We start from the raw sequence: 20,657 nt of genomic DNA, 5'->3' as shown, positions 1-20,657 counted from the left end.
CTATATTTAGAACATTTTCGCCGCTTTATCTTGCCGTCAAATAGCCCGACGGGAAACTGAAGCCTTTATATCCATATATGCTCTCTTCAAAGCCACCAGACCCCACTGACAAAAACCGTATTTTTTTTTTTCCGTCGCAGAACACAGGAGTTGCTGGTCTACTGCTGCTGCTGTTCTGCGACGAAAAATTACTGTTTTTGACAAAGTCTGGTGGTGGCTTTGGAAGAGTGATATAAGGCTTCAGTTTCCCATTGAAAAGGCTGTCCGATGGCAAGCTAAGGCGGTGAAAATATTCTTAATATAGTGTACACTTAAACTAATATTGATTTTTACATTTTTATATTTTTTTTGTAGGAGGTTAAAATATGTTTTGTTACTGCCCAGGTCCACAGCAGTGCATTGCTTAGCTTCCGTGCTAGTAGACTACTCCTGTCTGCTTCTACAAACTGTGTGCCGAACTGCGTCTAAGGATTGTAGATCTGTTTTTTTTATAGCTTCGGTAGGCCTACTTTCCATACTATCAATGTATAATTAACGGAAATTGTATTGTTTTAAACACGTGGTATCGAAAAAGTATCAAAGTGTCGATACTTTTGACAATCTTACTTAGGTGTGGTGAGCCCTACAAGGCAGCTGTTTTCTTTCATTTTCTAAAAAGTTTGGTAGAACATCAGTTTACAACATTGTAAAACTGAGATTTTGACCACTCATCTTCCTGCCCTTTTTGACATTGTCTCGTCATTGTAGAGATGACATCCCCAGATCTCAACAAGTCAACAGTGCTGAGTCCTGTTTTATGTGTTTGTTACATGATATGAGGTTATCTGGCACACACCTGCTTCCTCGCTGAAACAAAACTACTGTGCCCCTTCCCTGTAACTATTTTTTTTCACACTCACAGCTTGATGTATATTTCCCAACCTGAATTCCCAGCTGGTACTAATCCAAATCTCCAAACGTCCTAATCGGATCAGAAGCGCAGGAGCATGATGTCAGGCAGGCAAATGAAACGAAGGAAGGAGAGTGTATCTAAATCCTGATCTTAAAACTGAAATGTGCCGCACATCACACAGCTGGCTGTCTTTCGTTTAACGAGAACAACCAACAGGACAGCTTTGTTAAGCTAATGAGAGCTGTGTGTGTGTGTATGTGTGTGTGTGTGTGTGTGTGCGTTTTGCCATCAGGTCCAAGATGGCCACAGCTGATCATTTCTGAAGTGTGTTTTTTTTTTTTTTTTGGTGGGTAGGGGGAGTTTACATGAATTCAGCCCCTCTCCTTTTAATGAGCCTCAAGCACATCTCATTTCACTGGCTGTTGCACTTAAAAAAGAAAAATAGTCCCCCCCCTCCTCCAGTTCCTCCACCTCCACTTCCAGTCTTTCAGGCGACTTCAGAGGGTTCTGCCATGCAAAGCAGCCAATGATTTACTAAAAGGTCCTTTAATCATTGTAGGTTTTATTCCACCGGCCAGTCTGGAGGTCAGTAATTGTCTTTTTTTTCTACACAAAAGGAGCTCTGTTTGTTTTCGGGTTGTTGACAGCAGAGAGAGGAGGGTCGAGAGGTTTCAGCTTGTCATCCTGCAGGTCTGATGAGGATCAGCAGGTTGTCTACAGAATGTCGAACAACACAGTCTCAGCTGCTTTGTTGTTCTACAGAATGTAGAGATGCAGATGTTGTTCTGTCACTGAGGAAAGGGGAAAAAATAAAGTGGATGAGATGCCAAAAAAAAAAAAAAAACAGTGTTGAAGCTGGCACCCTGCTGAAGCCCATTCCTATCTGCCTCAAAGCCGCCTTGACTAAAATATCTCTGAAAAACCTTGTCAGACAGGAAACGGCAACGGATTTAAAAGATAGAAAGCAAGTTTGTTTACGTCCCCGTCCTCCTCTCCTCCCCTTCATCACCATCATCCTCCTCCTCTGTTCAGCTCCCCCAGATGCTGTTACAGTGAATACATGATGCCTGCTTACACCACACACATCTGTTCTCCCAGCTCATCGTTGAGTCATGAAACACTTCCTTTTGCATCTCATACAGGCCTGCCCCCCCCCAGTCCTCCGCTTCATTCACTTCTTATACTCTACATAAAAGTAGAAAAGACCGGGCTGTGGGATGGGGAGGTAGGGTGGCTCCTAGAACAGAAGGAGAACAAGAAGAGGAAGACGTTAGTTGTGCTCTGATCTGTCTTTAATCAGAGTCTTAAATATTATATCAATGGCGTTGTGTTTCTCTGCCAGCGTTCCTCCTCCACACTCCTCTTTTCCAAAGCACTTATCCTCTAGTTTTTTCCCTTTCACTTTATCTATAAAGTGGTTTGCATCTTTTCTGTGTGAAGGTAAAAATCTTCAGATGCTGCAGAACGGGGGAGAAACCCCACAGAAAGATCTGTGACGCTAGTCAGGAGGATGCGGGGAGGGCGGTGAAGGAAAGTGAAGTTTGAAATGGAGAAAACTGAGAATAGTAAATTATCTTCCTCTGTGCCAACTCTTATTTCTCTGCATGAGCAAGGTTTGTGTTCCACTTCCATTCCTTCCCCGTTGTACTTTAAATTGAATGTACTCTCTGGCGTGTGCAATTAATCAGAGATATCTTGTGTTGGCATCATCAGTAATCTCTTACTTCAGTGAGGCTGCAGTGATTGTTATGTAATAGTTTTGCTGTGACGGCAAATTAATATTTCTCTTTTTTGGTGAGCATCTGTAAAAACCAAAAAATATGTATAAGAATATAACAGAATGGAAATGAGAGCGGTTGGCTGCTGCTGCTTTGAGAAACATAGCATTGTGGGTGTTTTGATTCTGTCGATTCTGATTTTACTCATCAAATCCAGTTTCCATCAAATAAAAAAATAAACTGGAAAAAAGTCATCTGAATGTTGAGAAAACAATCTTACCATAATGTCCATTTAGTTGCTGTTCTGGAGAATTCAAGTCATGTCAGGTTCATGTCATGGAAGATGTAGATGTTAAAATTTTAAGTTTTTCTGAGTATTGTAAGGACATTTTATTGTATATGATCTGATGAACAGATGAAGATCATGTGATTATAATGGAAAGGTTCAGAACAGCTACCAAATGTTAATTTGCAGTTTGATTGTATTCTCAACCGCTGTTTCCAAGGTAATAAATGAACTTTGAACCTCAGGTAAATGTTGGCTGTTTTCCACTTGTTTTTACTTGTGCTGGCTGCATTAACTGACTGTGGGGTATTAAGACTGGTGAGTCAAAAAAGAACAGTTTTTTTGTGTGAAATCACTGGGAATGCTTCAGACTTCTTACTTCACATTAAACAATTTTTAAACAGGCGTTGCATTTTGTTATATCACTATATAAACACTACATGTGTATTGACAGAAGCTCAGTAGGTCCAAACTTCAATAAGTGGAATTAAAAAGCATGTTCTTTAATGAATGCCCGGTTCTTTAAAATGCGGAACAGTTTTAAATTCAGAACTAGCTGTCAACATGCTTTTTGCACTTCTTTCAACTGAAAATATGTGAAGGTGCAAAAATTTGATTCCAGAAACACAATCATAATTTATAACCATGATCAAAATATTTTGCTACATACTCCATACTTTAATTATAATTTTTCCATAAACCTTGCAGCCCTACACACTTCCTCATCCAGCAATAACAGACAATCATTTCAGTTTTATTTATCAAATGAATGTTATGTCATGTTCACCTGACTGATGGCAACAAGGAAGCAGTGCGTGTTTGTCTGTAAGAGTGTGTGTGCTTGGTTGTTGGCCAGCAGCCTGCAGGCATCTGAGCCGGCAGGCAGGCCCAAGCAGGCCCAACGCTAAGATCAGACCTCAGGCAGCACCTCCTCTGTCTTCTCTCAGTCTGGGCCATATCAACTGCCCGTATGGTGTGTGTGTGTGTGTGTGTCTCAGTGGCCCAGACAGGTCCATTCTTTTAATCAAGGTTGGCTGAAAACAGACAGCAGTGATCTTAACACCACGCTCGCTGGGGGAAGAGCTGTCAGTCAGCTTCAGGAGGGGACAGCCAACAAAGCTAGAGAAGAAGAAAGAGGGAGGAAGGAAAAAGAAGAAGGGAAGGAGGGATCTGGGGCATAAATAAAGAAAGCTGGAGATTTAGGATAGCAAGATGGAGGTGCGGAGAGGACAGAGCAGAACAGATAATTGAGGCGTGTGTGTCAGGAGAGCGATTTACTCCATCCTAACAGTAAAATATTACGCTGTCATTCCATTTGTCCGAAGGCAGATGGTCTCTTAGGCACTGTATGTTATGGCTGAGCCCGAAACAAATTTATCTGAATGAAAGATATGATGACTGCAAGACAGACTGGTCGTGCTCACAATGTTGATGCATTGTCAACAATAATATGCTGAAGAATGACCTTCATCTTCCCTCCTGGATGAAAACAGGACAGAATGTGATTTTGCAGCTGGACCTCATGTGAAACTTTGGACTTATGTGTTTTTGTATTAACGTAGCAAAACTTATTTTTTGCAGTTAGTTTTGTGAAGTTGTTAGAGACCCACCAGCCATGTTTTTTTGCTTATCGCAAATGTATGTATATTAGCATACATGTATAAGTAACAAAAAATTGCTGTACAAAAATGCCAAATATATATTTGAGGCAGTTTAGAAACCGTATCGCCATTACATTTTGTCCATTAGAGAGAACAGAGATTGCCTGCCCACCTTCCCACATTGCCCTTCCAGGAGTTCCCTGTGGAGGCGGGCCACCTTATTGACAACAAAGACTGCCTCTGCTAATGTTGGAGAAAATGCTTATGTTTCTATCAAATAACATATACCTTCATAAAACAATAAACTAACAAATGTAATAATTTTCCTTGGAAAAACCCTACCAGCCTTAGTTTTTATTGTTTTGGCCATCATTTCTATTAGTTATGATAACAGTGTACCTATCAAAGTAAGATCTGGGCAATGGAGACATCGCTGCAAGAAACACGAGTAGCCAAGAGATCACACAGGTTGTAAACAAGCCAACAGTTTAGCCTGATTACCCAAATGGATTTGGAGATACAACGGAAAGTCAACAAACCTCAAATGTCAGTAATAATCCCGCATTTCACAGGAAAATTGAAAGGGTGCACAACTTTGGTAGGTCAAAGTTGGAAGTCAGGCTGGAAAGTGAAGGATGTTTACATCCGACAATAATGTTACCATTCGCCTTAATTTTCTCTTCCAAATAAGTTTGTCAAAACTGCTTTTTTATTTATTTATTTTTTAAATCTGTACGATTACACGACTGCTCGTGTTTCTTGCCCCTTTGGACCTATTTTTAGTGACATCGTCACTCAGCAATTAGCTTGGTGAGTACAATGTTATTATTACTGATAGAAATGATGGCCAAAACTATGAAAACAAGACTCAAGTTGTAATAAACTGAAATTATCCTAGAAATGTCTTCTTTCCTATCATCTTCTCTCCTTTTGCTCTCTCCTCATTCTCCATCATTACACAAGTGCTGTTTTGGGTGATGACTTGATCTGCTGAAGCTGCTGTCATGAGCTGACGGGGGGCCACATTAAGATTGATGTCTTCATATTCCGGAATGCCTTGGGCAAAATTAACGTTTATTGAGTTACATCCTGATTTTCCTTTTATGAGGGTCTAAAACAGGATACCAGGCGTATCATTCCAGGCAGATATTAAACAAAAGACAATGGCTTGGGACTGAAAAACACACAAACACACACTCTTGATTGTTTTAGCTTTTATTGTTGATCAAGGTGGGGATCTTAACTCGAAGAATGGGATTATGTTGTGATTTCGATGATTGCAGTGTCTACAAATGAAACTTTGATGAGCGTTGTGCCTCCACCTCCTTATGGCTGTTGATGATCCATTAACAGTTGTCATAACACTGGATTGTAATTATTCTCCAGCCAGAGGGGATACATAACTGCATCTTCAGTCCAACGTGATCTGAAGGCTGCTGCGCATTAAGCACCTCAGACTGACGGAGCAAATATTTGTGCTGTCTACTTAAACGGGAGGTTTATTAGGGCAGCAGAGTGGGCTGCTGTCATTTCTACTAGATGTGTGAAAAGTTTTCTGTCATGTTTAACTTCTCTGGAGTCAACCCAAGCTGCTGTGCTGTAGAACGCTCTGGCAACAAGAGTTAAAACAGAAGCTCAAATGACTGCCTTGTTTCAGAGCTACATTAACCAAATCCTCAAAACGTGTTTCTATTTTTTAGTCTGTTTGGTTTTTATTTGCATTAACAGATTGTTTTTTTGCAGAATTTCTAGTCTAAACACAGGAAATGTACTCTCAGCCAGTTTCGCATTTTGACATCCCTAGTACGCAGATAATGGATTATGTGCACCATGGCAACAAAACCAGTTAGAGACGGCCTATAATTAGCAGAAGTGAAGCTGTACCTCTCCATCCTACACACACAGCGGAAAATTGAAAAAGTATGTTTAGTGGGAGTTTTGCTTTGCCTCTTAAAATGAGTTAGAGAGCTGCAAATTTACTGAGCAGTTGTCTCTAATTCAAACAGGAGGGAGATAAAAGCCTGTTATTAAATAAGGTACAGGTTTGCACCTTGTGTCACTGTATATTGTCAGACATTGGTTATCAGATATTACAAATCTGTACCTTCTTTTCTCAGAGTTTAAGTACTAGGGATGTAGTGTGTGCATATGACTATATGCATTGAAGAGCTGAAAAATTTACCTTTAATATTAATTACATCTGATCTGTTATAGAGCTGCACCAATTAATCAATTAGTTGTCAACTATTAAATTAATCAGCAACTATTTTGATAATCGATTAATCTGTCTGAGTAATTTTTTAAGAAAAAAAGTCAAAATTCTCTGATTCCAGCTTCTTAATTGTGAATATTTTCTGGTTTCTTTACTCGTCCATGACTGTAAATGAGTATCTTTGGGTTGTGGACAAAACAAGACATTTGAGGACGTCATCTTGGGCTATGGGAGACACTGATCGACATTTTTCATTTCTGACATTTTTTAGACCAAAGAACTACTTGATTAATCGAGAAAATAATTGTTAGTTATTAGCCCTAACCAGTTATGACTCCAAAACTGTAGTAATTTTTGTTTGTATACATTGATTGCAAAAGGGAGTGATTAAATTACATCCACACTGTTAACTGTCAGAGGTCTCATCTGCTGCCTGGAAATTCTAACAAATTGTCTTAAAAAATATCTGCAGAAATCTAAAATCAGTTTTTGCGAAAATGTTTACATTGGGTGAACTAAATGGCAGTGTTTAGAGAATGAGACTCCATGTATTTTGTTTCTAAGTTTAGTGTGAATTAAACTAAACTTGTTAAAATAGTTTTATCTGCATTGCCCTAAAATCTCTAAGAAACAAGGAGAGCAGAGAAATTTAATAACAGTTGTTGCCTATTTTATGGAAAAGGAGGAATAAATAAGGAATTTTGCACAGTCACTGGTTGTTTTCCTCACAACTTTTTAGCACTGTAAGCTGTCCATATCATTACACCCCTAGTTTGCAGAGCTATGTTCCTCTGAATTCAAAATGAAGACTTGAGTAAATGATTGATCCAAGGAGTTGCTCTTACTCTCTTCGTCAGACCTCCGTGAAGCTCTGCGAGACCCTAACAGCTTTCTAGTTTACTCAAATGATCAATCAGCTGGACAAGGTTCTGACTCTGCAGACCCCTCTAATTTCCTACAGCACAACGGATCTCAGGCACTGCCCTTTCTTTGCCTTTTCTGTTGTCTCCTTCCTCAAACAGACAATTGGTTTGTATTGATTTTCTGAGCATCATTCCCAGATGACTCATCCTCTCACTCTGGGAGTCTGGCTCTGCGAGGAAACGCTTTCTTCTGGTTTCCTGCTCCACTTTAGGTGATGCTTGTCAAGGTGGAAGGTCCTGTCTGGGCCTTGAGGCTAGGAATAGTTGCTCATGATAGTAGGTGGGAAAGATTTATAGTGTATTCTTTCTTTGAGAGAAATAACATCTTTAGTGGGGCCGAGGCTGGCAAGAGGTGTGCTGTGGTGCCCCTGAGGAGCATTTGGCCTTCCTCGACTGTTTTGTAAGCGCTTGACAGGTGAAATAGTGTGGGAACTGCGGGGAGTGTTGCTTTAAAATGCTTTTTGTTGCGCTTGTCGGGGATGTTGAGGTGCCTGGTGAATGCTCAATAGCTCTGTAGGAGCCACTGGTGAATGGTTGAGTGCTGGGGGGAAAATGGCTTCCCGCAAGAGCTGTGCAGATTGTTCCTGAGGCTCCTTCTGTGGGGAAACTGTCCACATTTCGTTCCCCCAACTGCTGACTCCCACAGAGGAGTGCAGAAACAATGTTTTTTGTTATTGATTGATCAGACTGACATGTATTTGCCTGTTTCTCAGCCTGAACCAGTTGGAGAGTCGCCATGTGAACTGATGAGCCACATGTTCTGCTGAAGCACAGCTCACTCTCTAACATCTTCTGCCTGGGGAAAGAGACATGCTATGGAGTTTATTGTAATGACACAAAGCTGTCTCGCTGTCCACACTCATTTTCATTGTTTTAACTGTTGTGTTCCATGTGTTGTGAAAATCTCACATGGGGTACGCTAAATCACAGTCAGTTGTAATTTTGACCCTGACAAATATGCTATAAATCAGACCAATAATTGCTTTGTTCACCCGCTCTCTGAGTTTGATCCAAGCCCCTTCAGGCAGTAAAGATCCAGCAGGGCTTTTTCAAAGATGGAAAGATGGTTGGAGTGAGACATGGTGATGGAGGATGAGTCACCCATGTTTTGATGATTGGGGCAATGGGAGGGTCAAATGGGGTCCTGAGAACCCAGAAAAATGTGAGGCGTTTGTGCTCCCCTTCGCCTTGATTCATAGTGTTTGTCTTAGTGTTACCAAAAAGGAAGACGAGAAGAGTCGAGGCAAAGAGAAATGGATGGGAAACCAAGCGAAGATGTTGAGGTAAGAGAGAAGAGAGAGGTAAAGAAGAACGGATGAGAGAAAATTGTTTTTGTTGAAGGAAATGGCTGCTGACGGACGATATTGGATGGATAGAGGAATGTGGGTTTTGCGGGAATAGCTTGTGGTTGCTTTTAAAGACGGAGAAAGTAAGGCAAAGAGCGAAGCAGAGAGAGGGATTGTTCAGAGCCAGCGCCTGGCGAGGGCCATTGTTCATCCTTCCCTTTTGAGCTGAAGGAGACAGGAGAGTTTCACACGCCACTCGCAGGCATCCTGCTGGGCAGCCCCGGAAGGGGGCTATTGCAGCCGGTAAAGAAGGCCTGGCCATAGGGATAAATTACTCTGAATGGAGGGGTCTGTGTTTGCCGTTTTCTCCTCTTTTTCTAAAAGGAGCCGGAGAGGGAAAGAATTCAACCCCAACCACAGGTTGTCCGCTTCGCTTCTGGAAAGGCTCTGCCTTCCAAGTCACCAATTTAACATCCCTCCAACCCCACCACCTTCCAAACTCTCCACTCCCACCTCCTCTGGAATGCTCCGTGGTTTTGTTATCCTGCGGGGATCAGGGTGTGTATGTCTTATGAGGTTTCATAACTTCAAGATGTGCATCTGTTCTTATTGGGGAAAGGCATACAAAATTTGTCAAAATTTTTAATTATTTTAAAAGAAATTAATTCACAAATACTCTTGATTAACATATCTACAATGTGTGACCTACATTACCCCTTTAAAAGCAGAATTAAAGTATAATTCTTTACATCTCCTGTCTAATTTACATTAGCCTATTTATTTCACAAATTGTTTCATATGTAAATAGACATTTCTAAGAAACTTGTCATGTCATACCCAGCTTTAAAGAAGCTGCTGTTCAAGATAATAAAGATCCCACAAATAAAGAGAGTGACAGTGACGTTTGTTAGGTAACTTGTTTTGAAGGGATTATATACTGGTGAAAACTTTGATTCCTCCTGTGGGTATCAGGTGATTGACAGGGATTTAATTCAGCACTAATATAGAAAGTTACTGCACACTGTACAAAAACAGTAAAATATTTTTTTTCTTGGTGAGAATAAGAAGCCTTTATCTTTATTTGTTGTGTTTGTGTTTTCATTTATTATTTAAAGAATTTGGTTTTCAGTGAGGCTTGCTGATTTAAAAATTCAAAAAGTCAAATGTCTTTTTACAAAATAGTATATAGGCTATTTTACAAAATAGCCTGTATACTGTTGCTGGTGTCTTTGAGAATAAAGGTTTAATGTGTGAAATATCTCTACAAAGCTGTCGCAGTTTCGTGAGGGATCAGTTTGTATTCTGTGTCAAAAAAACATTGGCCAATATATTGCTATCAGATTATTATTGTTTAAAAAAAATGTAAATATTGATATCAGTATCGGCCTTCAAAATCAAGTATTGGTCTGGCTCTATTCTGGTGTTCATTGACCAGTTTGGCTGATAATTAGGAAGACTTAAAGCCTTTGACTGCCCTACAGTGCGTGCACATTTGTACAAGCATGTGTGTTTTTACGTGTGTGTGTGCATGTGTGTATGCTTGTTTGAGCCCTTGTAGTTAGCAGCTCATTTTAATGGCTGAATATTGGACTGATGTAGAAAACAGAGAGGTCAATATACTGAAACTGGCAAACTCTCACTCGGAGATCTGAAATTTACAAGCCCAGTTTTTGCCCCAAGTCCCAAATGTTAACATCATAGAGCGTCTGGTGCCAACATGGAGGAGGTTAGAACTGCGGCGTGGAGCCCTGCATGCTCCGTCAGTTTATAACTGGATATTACAAAGCTGGACCTCAGTGCCTGCTCTCCTCATCCAGTCAAAGCCCATAAAGTGAGTTACAGCTCGCCCGCATGGAATAATCTCCTCCTATTACACTTATCCCTTTACCGTGAGTTCATATTCACAGACATGGACCAAATGGAGCTGCTAATACTGATCTGGCATCCAGCGCTGCAATGTGGCCTGTTCAGGAACACTATACGTGCTCATGTTCAGAATTTGACCACTCTGGTTAATGTCTGCACTGGTTAAATTTGTAATTGATTCAGGTGTTCTGATATGTGTACAACGGCTCAATTAAATGTAGATAAGGATATGATGTGATTTGTATGTGCAATTTGGTGATAAATAATTTGATAGTAAATCCATGTTTGGACAAGGTGCAAAAATTAAAAATTTCACCTCTCAGTTTCATGACTAGAGGCTGAAATTTACACTACAATTTGGAAATAAATCTACAATTTACTCTGCTGACGACTTCAGTCGTTTAGTTGAGTTCAGTACATAGATTCATAGATTCTAAGTTCAGTCTTTTGCTTGTTCTAATTGTTTCATTCAGTTTAACACAAAATGAAACTTCTACAAGCACTGTTAATAAGCTTAAGATCTCAGCAACCAGCTATCTGCAACAGAGTTATTGCATCATGATGGTTTCTGTGGCTTTTGCGGTCTTTTTGTAGGCTTTTAACCAGGAAGTAACATTCTGTATCATAACTGATTAGACGGATGAATGGTGGTGCTTTTTGTCACCAGTGAACAAAGCTCCAAAGCAAAAAGCTACATATTTTGTCATTGACCCTGATAAGTCAGTGTACTACCTTCATCTTGAGGATTCTTTTCTTAAGATTTGTTTGTTCAGTTGTACTGAACACCTCAGTTCACAACTAATAATTGCAATTTTTAGGATAACCGTTCTTACCAGAATCATGCAGCCCAAACTGACTAGAAGCGTTATAAAACCAGATCCTCAAAAAATTCAAGCCAGCGTTCACGCTGTCCCTGTATTTGTAAAAGTTATTCTGCCATCTATCCTGGTTTGCTGTACTTTCTCCTGTAGGCTGCCACGGTCTGAGTTTGATTTGTACGTCAGATGGATTTCAGTCTGTCAGCATGCAGCCCCAGAGCAGGTGATCGATAAATCCCAGGGAGAGGTAGTGATCTCTGGGGGAGGGGGTGGGGGTGGGGTTCTGTTGCAGGGAGGGTCCAGGCTGGAAGTTTTGGCTCAGACATGCGGCTCGTGTAGCACTTACAGACTGACTCCACTGGACTGGACTTGATCCAGACACTAGTTTTTATATATATATACACACACACACACACACACACACACACACACAGGAAAACTCTAAAACTTCACCAGCAGTCCACGTGTGCTACGGAGACGTCCTGCCGGAAATGGTAAAATTGTCCCACACACAGAGAGTTCAGATTTGAGCAGATAGCCAATTAATTTTCCGTGCACCTCTCTCTGTTTCAGTTATTCTGCAATTTTATTCTACTTGGTTCAAGCTGAGTGAGGTCCACAGCTTTTACAACCCAGAAACATGGTTTTGATTTGCCTCCACAGAACAATAGATGTTTGCAGTGGAAATGGGTCACTTAGTTTGGGTTTATTGGACATTTTTGAGGTTTGCATCCCATGGCGTACATGTAGGATTCTGTTTTTTTCTTCTTCTTTTTTTGAAGCTCAGTTTAGAATAGTAATGTATGAACCATGCACTAGAAAGAAGTTGTTTGCAAATCTGTGGGCACGGATTGCAAAACTGTGCCCACAGATTTACACATGGCTCTTTTCTTTTCTCAGTTGACCCCAGGGGGGCTCTGTATAATTTTGTAGATGTCTGGTTTAAGACCGGCATTGTTTACATGCTTACTGTAGTGTTTCATCAAGCAAATTTTCTGTAGTTAGCAGCCTGATGCAAGTCAAATTACTGTTTTTCATTTGTAAAATGTCAGAAAAAAGGTGTTATCTTCAAACTAACTAGTTTACAAAGACATAAAACCGTAAAAGGCAGAAAATACTCACATTTGAAAAGCTGAAACCAAAGAATGTTTAGTTTGTTTTCTTGATCTATGACTAAAACCAGTGGTTCCAAACCATTCAGCCAATCAAGAGCTGGAAGGAACCAACTCTTTGATGAACTCTTTGACTGAAAACCTACTTTATCTAATTGGGTGTGGGCAGAGCAGGGCAGTTGGAAAAGAAGCAGGACTGTGGGTACCCTGGATCTGTGTTGGGAACCACTGACTTAAACAATTAATTGATAAAATCAAAATACTTGTCAATGAGTTTACATAGAACAATTGTTGTAAAACAATACATAGCCAGAGAAAAGGTACAGATTGAGAGATGGATCTTGGGATTTTAAACTGAAGCTCTGAACCATGTATCCCTGCTAGAGGCCCCTGTTGGGGGATTTGGGGGGTTAAAGTGGGGTTGGTGGGGAGTTGTGAGTGGGTGTGTGTATGTATATATGTTTGTGTGTGTGTGTGTGTGACAGGGGTCAGCTGGCCAAAGAGACAATCTGTGGATTAGAGCAAGCTTGGACACCAAGTGCTCACTCAGCACATTACCCAGCAAGTCCAGTGTTCACAGCCAGAGGCAGAGCTCAGAGCTCCTCTGTGTTTATACTGCCAGGCCTGACACACACACACACACACACACACACACACACACACACACACACACACACACACACACACACACACACAATCCTATTCATACTAAAGCTAAATACGTATTTGCACTGAAATGCTCAGTCTCACATTCTCATATTATACTGTAAATCTGCAGTGCTCTTTGAACTGTAGAAGAAACAAAACAGAATTATTATATTCATATTTTTTTTTTTCATTTAACAAAAGAAGCCAACGGTCTCAATTGTTAAATGTCCAAACTCAAGAAGCCGTACAAGAACCTTGCCTAAAAATACAGCTTTAAACTGGCAAAATCATGATTTTAAATTTGGAAAATTAATCAAAGAATGAGTCAACAAGGCTATGAATTTGACCGGGCATTCAATTTCAACTTTCAATAGTTTTAGATAATCTGTGCTATGGAAACATTTTGTTTAGTACTAAAAAAGTATTGAGGTCGAAAATGTATTTCTCTCCCATTAGCATCCTTTTCATCTCAGTGGCGTGGAGTTCATGCTGCTGTCTCAGCAGCTGTTGAACAAATAGACCAAACTTTCACCCTCTGTCTCTATTTGCCCTCCTCACCCCTCCTCTCTGACTCCATGCTGAACACTTTCACACCCACACTTCATAAAAACACCGCAGGAGTCCTCCCACACAGGCTTATGACAGTCAGAGCTGCAGCTCTTCATCTGCCCTGCACTCGCTCTACCGTCCGTCCCATATGCAGCCTCCATCCTGCACAACAGCTTCATCATCAGCATCAACATCTTGTGTGTCTTAGCTTGTCCCTTTTTAACATGTGTGTCATCTTTGTGGAAAAGTAGTCGCCCAGTTTCCGATTAGGTCATGAAATCCTTGAAACTCGTGTCCAACACAGAAAACAGAGTAAATGCAAGTGGTTGTGATGGATCTTTTATGTGTTTTCTCTTTGATCATAATACAGAGCCCTTCCCTCATTCACATACTGTATACAGTGCACACACACTTGTTCACATACACACACACACACACACACACACACACATTGAGTCCCAAAGCCACGTAAGTACAGTGTGCATTGCCAAGGTCATCACAAAGGGCTGACAGTAGTGGAAAATGAAACGCAGTACGACACGCTTGCCCCTTTCCCTCCTTAACCCCTTCATGGCCTTGTGACCAGATAGACCAGCATAACACACAAAGCAAGAGAGAAAATGTTACTTTTCCCAGTGTAAACCAGTTTACAGCGATATATCTCACAAAGCTACAAACAGGTTTGGTTTAGTTCAGCTGCATGCAAAGGTCAAGAGATTAGACTTTGGCTGTAACACAGATTTAAGATTTTCTTTATTAGACCATAATTATTGCTTTTTAGCTCTAAGCTAACTCTGGTACAATTCTGTACCAAGGTGACAACATTTGTTTAATATTGCACATGGTTCAGTACAAATAAATCCAATTCAGCACATAGAACAATGCAGTAAAAAAATATGCAATTATACAAAACACAAACAATAAATAGAGAATATGAATGATAATAAATGCACCACCTAAATAGATGCAATCCTAAAGTATATGTATAATGTGTTTTGTGTGCTAGTAGGAACAGTGCTGCATTCACATATTATTTGTCATAAAATCTAACATGGAAGGTAAATGATAAACAAATATAAACATTGGAGGCTGTAGCTTTGCAAGTTGGAGGTTTGTTAAGTACTGGTGGAGGTTTTTGCTCAACTGATTGCATCCTAGTTATGTTTTGTTTTGAGATCTTGACACTTAGCCCAGAGAAAATGAGATTTGGGGGATTATGTTGGGTTATCTCAAGATGCTAGCAGATTCTTTCACTTGTTAATAAAATACCATGAAGTACACTCACACTTAAGAGTTAATTTTTTTCTTTTATGGACTTTCTGTCTTTTTTATTTTTAAACTCACACGTATTAACCCCACACCCACCACCCCAGCACCTCCACCAAGTGCCAGCTCACATGCCCATCCAGCAGCCATCCACTCATCCCTGGCCAAGTCAGTGTTATCTTTGAACTGACTTCAGAGAGACTGCTGGCCAGCCACGGATGATGGCACTGTGTGTGTGTGTGTGTGTGAGTACTGTATACAGCTCCATAGCAGCACTATCCTTTCATTCCCCCCCCCCCCCATGTTTGATCTCAGAGGCCTTTATTTTTAACCCTCAGCAGCAGGACGATGATATATCACTGAGCGTGTAATTATGTCGTTTTCGCTCATTTCAAGGGAATAAAGGACAGTATCCTCCCACATGCGCCTGGGTCGCACTTAGTTAATTGGCAATGACTTAGCTGAGTGTGTGTTTGCCTGGCATTATTTGCTTGAATGAAGTACTGCACACGATGAACATGCAGAAACGAGTGTCTGTAATGAAGACTCCGGTCAGGTTGGGGGAGTGTTTTTCATGGTTTGGCCTTTAAAGGCAAGCCAACAACAAACACACACACACACACACACACACACACACACACCCTCCTGCTGAGTTACATCACAAGAAAGTGATTGAGCGCTGCGGTGTGATAAGACTGGAGTTTTAATGAAAGTCTGAGATGAGCAGGCGTGAAAAGAACCCCACTGCCAACCAACTGCTGCACATTTCAAACACTCCTGTGTGTGTTTTGTGTGTGAGTGAGCAAACCAGGGGGATGAGCTTGTGATGACGGGCCTGTCCAGGAAGATTTTTAGCAATGCTTTGAAGATTTGGCATCAACTCTGAACTTGTTTGTCTGGTACTTTTTTACATACTTGAACGCGTAAACTGGATATTTTAAGCATTTTAAGAATTTTCCTCTGGTTGAAAAGTGGTATATGTGTGACTCTGCTCATGCATGTTGTTCCTCGACACTTGTCTTTTTCCCAGCAGGGTTCAACATGTGCTGCTGTGGTTAACAGCTTGCCACATCAGGGCGGCCTGACCTATGGTGGGCAAATTAGTAGGTGGAGATGAGCCGATGGAGAGGGAGAACGTGCAGGGAGGATGAGCTGTTTGGCATGTTGAAGCCAAGTCAGCGTAACCCAGAGCCATCATAACCACAGGGAATTCAGTGAATGTGTTCTTTGAGTGTTGGAGCAGCTTTAGAGCTTCCATATGTTGTAATGGAGATAAATATGGAGATAAGAAGGAGCAGGAGCCTGGGAAACGGTGCATACACTCATTAAAGCTCTGTCAATCAATATTTTATATAACAATGAAGGTGTATAGTGAAAGGTGATTTTTAACCCTTGTGGCAATTGAATCACTTAGAGAAAAGTGTCATCTTAATATAACTACTTTCCAACTTCATTTGGTGCAAATGTAGGACATAAAAAGACAAAAATAGATGTTCAATGCAACTTCTTGACTTAGCATTCTGTGTTACAGAATTAGCCTTTATGAGAGTGCTGCATTAGAGTGCTGCATTTTGTGTTGTTCGTAGGTTAAATGTGAGCTTTTACTCTACTCTACAGTGTATCTGCAAGAGTTAATCAGCCCGGTCTAATCTACAAGGGTTTTCTGTTGTATTTTACTGTCCCAAAGGAAATAAATGGAAAACGTTTTGCATCTTTATTGCAGAAATGAACCAGACAGAGTTATCTGTCAAATGGCCATCTAATATGATGTCATGTTACAAGGTAGGCAGGATGTCCTGAAACATGAGTCTGTAGAATTTTAAACACATATTGGTTTTTGAAGATTTACTGTATTTTTTATTTAAATGTGACACTACATCTACAACATATTAAGAATGGCTTATCTGCCTGTTTCCTTAAAAATGTCTTCACCTAAAAACAGGTGTGGCAAAAGTGATGGTCCTGTTATGATCGTGTTCGTCTTATATTTGGGACAGTATTTTCAGCACTCAGCAGTATCTTAATATCGAGAAAGAAAACACTTTTGCAGTCCTCACTGTTCAGTGTGAATGGTGAATGACAGTTATTACAGGTGAACAGCCGTCCTGTATACGTGATCAGTCAAGCGTCTCGTTCTGTCAGCAGTCTCACACAACGAGAAGTGATGAAGGATGAACACTGTTGCCTGACAGCGAGGTGGGACGCCAGTTGTGTCCATTCTCATTGTGCAACGCAGCGCAATGTCGTGCGGCGCAGCTGAATGCAGCTGGTTTGGAATGGTTCGAGCTGAACAGTTGCTGACACACTGGGACGCAGCTGTCTCTCTGAAGCGACGCTTTTACAGCTTGACACCAGCATCAGAAGGGTGGCAGGAAGAAAGGACGGACAAAAGACTCATTCCCTCCATGCGCCTGTCTTCCTTCGCATTGTCAGATGGTTAATTTTTTCCTCCCAATTTCCCGCTTATTACTTTTTATAGCGTTACACTCACACATTGAAAGAAAGACGCAGCTCCGACCCTCCAGGTAGTCTCCAGGGAGGTCCATGCCTAATTAACTGGCAGCCTTTTGACATCGTTCAAAGCGTGTGGCCACCCGCTCTCCGGGCTTGGTAACCATTGTGTGTTTTGGCCCCACTGCTCTCTCCTCAACTCTTCACACTCGTCATTTAACTATTTAACAACAGCAAATTGTGAAACGGTGAAATAGAGGTTGAATGCCACCTGGTTAGATCTGAGACTCCTTCCGGCTCGGTTTGGTTGGTGAACACAGGCTTTTGGTGGCTGGCTGCTGCTGTAGGTTGGTCAGGTTTAGGCGTGGTGTCAGGGTGGGTTTGTGGGACTCTGGGTCTCTGTTTACCTGTGGGGGACCACCTGTCTTGTTCCACACCAGGCCTGTTTAAACAGTTTCAGGCTGTAGTAACCAGCAGTGGAGGATCTTTGGTGGTCTTTGTTTTCTTTTTCTTTACTGGAGGTTCTCTCTGACTCAGCAGCAGCAGGTGAAGTTAAGAGTTTAGTTGTCTGTCTGTCACTGCTGGTCTGAAGAGCAGGTTCAACATGCCAGCCTGCATCACCTGTTATTGGATAGCAACAGGAGCTTTCCTCCTGTCTCAGTGGGTATGAACTCTGTTGATCACCTGGCTTGTTGTGGGTTTGATGTGGTGACATTTATTGATTCATGTGCAAAAATCAAGAGATCAAGTTTCAACCTACCAAATCTATAAACAAACTAGGAAGCGTAAGCCCTAAAGACGAAAGCTGTAGCAACACTTTTCATATTTAGAACAACTTAATTGGTTTTAAAAATAAAGTGTAGCTGGACTTTACATCTTAGGGTTTCACTACACCACAGCTACACTAATTTGTTTCCCCCATACAAACACCTGTTTGACTTTCAGAATAAAAGGGGCTGTCTGTAGTGTTACCTTCTTTCAAATCTTGAAACGTTCATAGCACAGGCATTAAAAGCAGAGGCACAGGCAGAAAATTGCATTAAGCCAAAATTGCATTAAGCATCTGCAGCTCTTCACCTGACCAGTTCACTGTGTCAAACTGATCCACTGACAAACAAATTGGGCTTATAAATGTCCACATGTAGATTTAGACCAACAGCTATTCTTGATTAACACTAACCTGTGCTAAGCTTCTGCCACTGACTGTTCCAGTGGTACTTTAACAGGACAAACGATACACAAATTTCCAAATTCTCTTTGTTGGAAGGCTAGAAGAAGCATGATAACGTCACAAAAGTTATACTGTTCGGCAGCACTTGTGTAATTCTTGAACTAAGCTTTTCAGGCATTTAAAAGAAACCCTACTTAAGATCAATTAACAGCACAGGTGATTCTACTGTACCTGCTCCACCTAAACATCCTTTGACTGAATAGACTGAATGATGTATTGTTTCTAAACTTGCACCACTGTCTCTACAAAACAGCCCATGTGATCTCTATCTGTGTGATGCATCAGAGGCTTGTCATGCTGGCGCTCATGAAAGCGCCGGGCTGCCATGCCCGGCTGCTGCTGTGGGGGTGTGTGTGTGTGTGTGTGTGTGTGTGTGTGTGTGTATTTGTGTGTGTGTGTTTCTGTGCTGTCTTACATAACAATGTAGTGAGTGGCGATGATTGTCTCTTTACTTCTTAAGGAAGATCATGCTCTCAGTATAAAGGACATATTGGTCTGTGTGCTGGTTCTGACACACATTCATACATTCTTAAAGTGGTCATATTATGCTTTTTGGGTTTTTCCCTTTCCTTTATTATTTTATATATCTTTTTTTGTGCATGTAATAGGTTTGCAAAGTGAAAAAACCCAAAGTCCACCACAAAGGGAGTTACCCTCTCCCACAGAAAACACTGCTCCTGAACTGCCTGAAAACAGCTCGATTGTAGTCCAGCCTTTACTTCCGTAACATACCTATGTCACTATGTAACACGCGTTATAATGCACAAATTGAGCAGTTTCCACAAGTACACCTAAATATGCAATTAAAATAACGTTAGATACCCTCCAGGCAGTCAGTGGACATAAAGTTGTTACAGTGCTGTAGAGACAGTGCACAGTTAAAACATTACAAGCTAATATCAGCCGATATATCGGCCTGGTCGATTTATCGGTCTAGCTCTAGTTAAGTTATCCTGTGATTCCCAGCTTGGGGTGGGCAATATGGATAAAATCTTTTGTCACGTCAATGTACATTTTCTGGAAAATAGTTTGAGAAAGCATGTAATAGACAAAATAACAGTCCTGCTTATTGATTTGCACCACTGCCCACAGTGGTCTAATACAACCAGAAATATTAAAGGGATGGATACAGCAAGAAACAGTACACCAAAAACTCTACCCGTTGACTCTGGCCGACATCTTGCCGTATATATTGTCATATCGCCTAACCCTATTTCTGGTCCTGGTACGTACACATGCGTGTGCAGTACAGTGTGTGTGATGGTTTCCCACTAAACTCTAAAAGTTTCTTTGACTCTTGTTGTCAGAGCCAGTGGCTTCTGCTTTTAAAAGCATGTTTGACAAATGCGCAGCCTGTGATGTGGCTTCATGTTGACACAACTTCTGCTCTAGCTTACAGACTCTAATTTAGCTCAGTGCAAACCCACACACACATATCTGAATAAAACACACACATGCTTAAAGTTACAAATCCAGCACAGCCCACATCACAGTAGTATTAGCTATCTTTGTTGTACTATGGAGTATCAGGAATTAGTCTTAGTTGGGGCTTTTAAGGCCTTAGTCTGTACCTGTCTGTCTGATTGTTCTGTCGCTCTCTCTGACGGTAAATGGCATGCCCCCGGGGTCCGAGGACTGCAGGAACCACAGGCTGCGCAAGAAAATTAGAAAGACAACTTTAAAGACAGGAAGACTTGGATGACGCCATAACTGTTTTAGTGGAGATAGCGGAGAATTCTGGAAACAAGGGGAGGGGAGAGGAAAAAAGTGGGGAAGAGGAGAAAAGAAGGGATGCAGC

The 20,657-nt window shown here is 41.1% G+C and overlaps 1 protein-coding gene across 6 annotated transcripts in view; it reads left to right on the top strand.

Annotated features, from left to right (window-relative positions):
- lrp4 (low density lipoprotein receptor-related protein 4) overlaps window positions 1-20,657 on the top strand; it is a 129,805-nt gene that overhangs the window by 32,328 nt on the left and 76,820 nt on the right. The gene's annotated exons all lie outside the window — the stretch shown is intronic.

The sequence above is a fragment of the Siniperca chuatsi genome, linkage group LG1 (genome assembly GCF_020085105.1).
Source record: "Siniperca chuatsi isolate FFG_IHB_CAS linkage group LG1, ASM2008510v1, whole genome shotgun sequence".
In the NCBI taxonomy this organism is placed as follows: Eukaryota; Metazoa; Chordata; class Actinopteri; order Centrarchiformes; family Sinipercidae; genus Siniperca; species Siniperca chuatsi.
The sequence above is the reverse complement of the archived record's forward strand: the minus strand, read 5'-3'. Positions and strand labels throughout refer to the sequence as shown.